Raw genomic sequence first — 5,078 nt, 5'->3', positions numbered from 1 at the left:
CCGTCCGCGTGTTTCGCCGCGGAAATAACGCGAGCGTTGATTAATGCGGGCATTCCAGCGAAATTCTACCGCGTCCAATTTCTGCATAACTCTGGGCCAGACATTGTTTCCACGGGGAAAGGAAATCGATTCCCGCAAGTCGGGGAGGCTCCCATTCATCTTAGGCGGTAATTAAACGGGGAAATTAACCGGCCGACGTCGTCGGCGGAGAAAAAATGGGACGCCAGGAAACACGGTTGCACGCTGGATTTATCGTTGGTCAAATCGATCCATTGCACAGGGGGGTATTTACCCGATCTGCCCGGCCAAAATTATAGATAGGCTTGTATCGACATTTTTCGAGGAAATGTGAGGGTGTAATATAATAATATACAATAATATGCAACTGTATGGCATGTAACAATAAATTTATTAATATAGGTTACATATATTTTCATATAAATATATAAAAAGATATATATTTGTATATCATATGTTATGTGATGTAGTATGCAATAATATATAATATATGATAACACATAAATAGTATATAATTGTTTCATTTAATGACTTTCTGCCAATTTTCTGTATGAGCAAAATTTAATTACAATAGTTCCGTTGATAAATTGCTGAGGTTGAAAGTGATGTAAAGTTATATGAAAAATATTTGTTTCGAAGTATTAAAGCTAATGACTTAGTGGCTTTTAACCTTTTGCGAACGGATGTCGACATTTCGACGAGATGAAATTTTCATATTTGGAAGACTAAGTCGTACACAGATGATTTAATTACTCGAAGAGCAAGAGATCAGCACGTAGTTTCCTATCTTTCTATTGTTTAAGTAATTGATATATAATTTCGCTTCGTCTGTTGAGGATTTTGTATATTTCAGAGAATCTTCGTCCGCAAAGGGTTAAAACGCTGCGCCGTGATAAACAAATCAGTCTAGAACAAAAAGGCGGATGTGTGCGGAGGATTTTATGTTTAGATAACAATCTCAGAACCTTTCTGAATACTACTGTGCTTGAAAGAATGCCGGGACGTCATGATCTACAACAAAATCACTCAAGTTGTACGACTGTATGAAAAATCGGCGATATAATAGTTCTGTTAACACTGGAACTACCGCGGATTTAAAACAATTGAATGTAATCTCTATAAAAATTGTAACAATAAATTATTTTCGGTTTCTTGAAACATTCAGTATAGTATTCAAGTGAAGCTATTTATTTTCAAGATCATTTCAGATATTCAATGCTTTTAAGATACCAATAACTGCGAAACGAAACAATCGAAATCAGTCATTTTGACTGTTACGGTAGTTCTAGTGTCAAAATGTCAGTATTTGCATAAAGATTCATGGTAACAAGGTAATGAACTATTAAAAGTAGAGTGTATACTTACCGGAAAACTTTGATACTGAAGAAAAATTCGCACAACTGTTCCGAAACATAGAAAGTGTCATGAAGAATATTAAAGGTAAAACACGTAGTCGAAGAATGTCTAACTTTCAAGATAACTCAGCGCTTTTCGGATGCGCGAAGGATAAAAAGCTTTGTAGGACATTGTTCCTCACATATTCAGCTATCTGAAACAGCAACAGTTTTTCGGTTGAGATAAAACTTTTAAAAAGGACTTTTGGCTAGCTTGATCGCGCTCACTGTCCGCTGGTCCGATGCTCGACGATCCGTGAATCCTTTCTATCTCGGCGGAAATACTAGGTGATTATCTATCTACGTCATCTGCGCGGATGACGTGAATTTCGAATGCATCGCGATAGTTCTTTGCACTCAATGACAATGAATAGGACTGTTATAGTAATCGTCGTGTTAAAATCAAACCGATGAGTTTTTATTATAGAAATTTCGTTTATGAACTGAATTATCAAATGAATTCTATATTTAAATTACTTCTTTTACTTAATTGTCTGAACCAATCATACTTGGTCCCTATTACTTCAGACAACCGACGCACTGTATTTCAATTCAAGGTTCACATCAAAGTAACGAGAAAGATAGCGATATACTTGGAAACAAAGATACTCTTTGCCAACGAATATGAAGGCAATTGAGGAAATTCGTAATCAACAATCGCGATTCACCGAGAAATGAAATATTATTTTCCTAATTGCCTCACTACATCGTGCATCGCGGCACATTATTACCAACTCCAGAACTCGTATCTCTGCTGCACTCCCTCCTCGATCTGCTATAATCCCGTGCTAACGGGCAGCTACGATGCTCGTGCGCGGTCCTCGTTACGTAAACACGATTTAACGGTCAAGAAGTCCGCGACGACGGCGTTTCCGGTGTTACCGTACACCGGCCGGCCGGAAACCGCATCGCCGGCCGCGCCGGCGGCGGAACGAAAATTACAAGCATACCTTTTATAAAGCTGGCCCGACTGATAGTGGGGGTGGCGCAATGCGGCTACCCTGACTTGCATCCCTAACGGCGGACCAACACGTCGGCCGAGATCTCTCTGACGGGACACGTCGTCTGACGTTCCCCGGATTATGCCGGACACACGCCACCCTTCGAAAACTTGATACGGTGTCCGGGGAACGGTGACAGTTTTCTGGTGACAGCAATGACAAGTGGATAACAGGAATCGCGCACTGTCGAATATAAATGGAACAGACGAAGCGACAATTATAATTACCGCGCGCTCAATGGAATCATTCAACGAAATTTATCCGCGTCCCAATTGTCAATGATTATCGTAAAGGGAATAGGAGAATATGCAAATGCCCACGATTACGCTTCCTTTTATTCATACGAGCTTCATGTTTATTAATTGGACAGCCACGATCAGATTTCGTTTTTCAAATAGAAACGCGCGCACGCCTCGGTTTGTTCATTAGTGCGTTCGAATATAGATTCAAGCCATTTGGTCGTTCCGTGGGTATCGCGCATACAAATTTTCAAATAAAATCGACTAAAAAAATGAATATTCTAGTATCTAGAATTTTTAGCGTAGGTTAAAGTATTTTTAAGAGTAAATATAAGAATGAGTGTGAGTGAAGGACAGGCTGTAAAACAGTCGAGGGAAAGTTGCCTGTACAACGTCGCGGATCCAAGATTGCAGGGCCAGCTTTCCAGGGGTGCATCCGAGTGTTTGTGATGAGTGCGAGTGAGAAGAATGCTTGTGGGGGAGAGAATGATTTTTGGGAGAGAATGGCTGTAAGAGAGTTGCGGGAGAGAGTCGTGTGTTGGCCTCTGTAGCATTGAGTTGTACTTTTTACGTGTTGTTCTTGTTGTTTCCATATTTTATTAACACGTTGAATGCCATGAGGGTCACCGGTGACCCCCAACCAAATAGGATTACTATAGTTCATTTCAATTTAACGACGATTAATTGACAACATTTCTGTATTCTAGATAATACTACATAATGCAGTGACATTCAGCTAAATAAACATCTAATAATAGTAATACAATTCAATAAAATGATTTGATATTATATTTTCCCCATTTTGTGTATTTTTCTCTATGAAATCGTGCAGCGTTCAACGTGTTAAATACATATATTTATTTCTAGTTCTCGATTACTCAAGATGCACTCTTTCATTATCTATAATATAGTAACACTATAATATTTTATACATTCGATGTCATTGAAATTTTCTATGAATCTTCGAAATGTTTAAATGGAATTTCAGATGAAACGAAGTCGAATTGGTCTGTGAGATCGCTGAATCTCGCGCGGAGATTCGCCTCGGATGGTTGAATCCTCGGCGCGTCCTCTCATCAACGCATCGGCTGATGGGAACGCGAACTGCGAGATCTCGTTTCACGGGTCGGGGATGGGGAAACTTTCAAGCGACGTCCTCGTCGGATAGAGAGGGCGAGGATCGAGGCTGGGCGGTGAGGAGGTTGGGGCTGGATAGGTGGAAGATGAACGTTAAAGAGGATCCTTCAAGTTAGCCTCTCTCGGCTGGGGTCGCGCGATGAAAGGGGTGGGTCTTGGAGAAATTCCGCTTCGGTCGGGCCAGCGTTTCGGGGCCAGCGTGGAGCCGCCGAGAAAATCTTCGTTTAGAAGTTGAACCGTCTCTTCAGGCTCCTCGGGACTCGGTATCCACTCGACGCGCCTCTTCTTCACGCTGCCGGGGATACGAGCCGGCGCTTCTTGAACCTCTTCCCTCTTCTGCCGCGGCACGGCTTCGTATATCCGCGTGTGTGAACGTGCTTCTGCAAGCTCCGCGGTAACTCGCATTGATTTATCGCGGTCAACTCTTCCTGGAGGAATAACCTCCGGGAGGAGAGCGAGACTGTCGCTCCGCGACGTGAATTATTTTGCGAAGATAGCGCGGCGTTGTTCGAGCTCTAGCGTCACGCTTTAGCTAGAGGTGGCTATGAATAGGATTATCGGTGACTTGCGTCAGAAGTAATCGTTTCTGAATATTAGTGTGTGATTGTGATTCCTGTTCGTATGGACGGTTGCTTAATAATGTGTACATTGCGTGGTAACGAGAAATCTCGGTTTTATATGAAGACACTTACATGTGCAAGTTCGCTAATTACCACAACATTGAAAGAAATTTTTATAGTATTCCTAGCAAAAATGAAAAATGCTATAACATTTCTTCGATCTATTATTTTCCTCCTTAGCACAAAATTTGGATGTGTGGAAAATCGAGTAATTTGAGGGTAGTTTCTTTAAGATTCATTAAAATATTTAATATTATAACTGGTGCAATATTGGAGGCTACAGGGTTCAAAGGGTTAAAATATATTACATCACAATATGATATCTGAGTTTTTCTATGTATAGTGATATAAGTTGACTTCAGTGAAAATTGCCGTCCGCACAATTCAGTTTTCTCAAAATTAGCTGGTACGCAATGTGTTAATTACCGGGCTCGAAGTGACGTATTCCTGGTATCTGCAATTATTAAGATAACAGGTGTTTCTCTGGTAGATGATTAGAGAAATCGATTTAGCAATATGAAAAGTGAATTGCAAATAAGTTAGAGTTTCAGTTGATGTACTATTGCAATGTTTTTATAAAGAAATTTCAAAAAGTCAATTGTAGCTGTAGTGTTAAGATGATTAGATGGATGGTATAGTGTTGTCTAGAAAAGCATTAATTTCAGTTTA

General features: G+C 40.5%; 1 long non-coding RNA gene across 1 annotated transcript; it reads right to left on the bottom strand.

Moving 5' to 3' along the window:
• Positions 1–541: 541 nt before the first annotated feature.
• Positions 542–1,798, bottom strand: LOC116427067 (uncharacterized). Its single transcript, XR_004235021.2, has 3 exons — positions 1,641–1,798; positions 1,384–1,567; positions 542–1,029 (listed from the first exon to the last, which is right to left on the bottom strand). It is a non-coding gene; the product is annotated as an uncharacterized LOC116427067 (long non-coding RNA).
• Positions 1,799–5,078: the final 3,280 nt, after the last annotated feature.

The sequence above is a fragment of the Nomia melanderi genome, chromosome 14, assembly GCF_051020985.1.
Source record: "Nomia melanderi isolate GNS246 chromosome 14, iyNomMela1, whole genome shotgun sequence".
Lineage (NCBI taxonomy): Eukaryota > Metazoa > Arthropoda > Insecta > Hymenoptera > Halictidae > Nomia > Nomia melanderi.
This window is presented reverse-complemented; position numbering and strand designations above follow the sequence as displayed.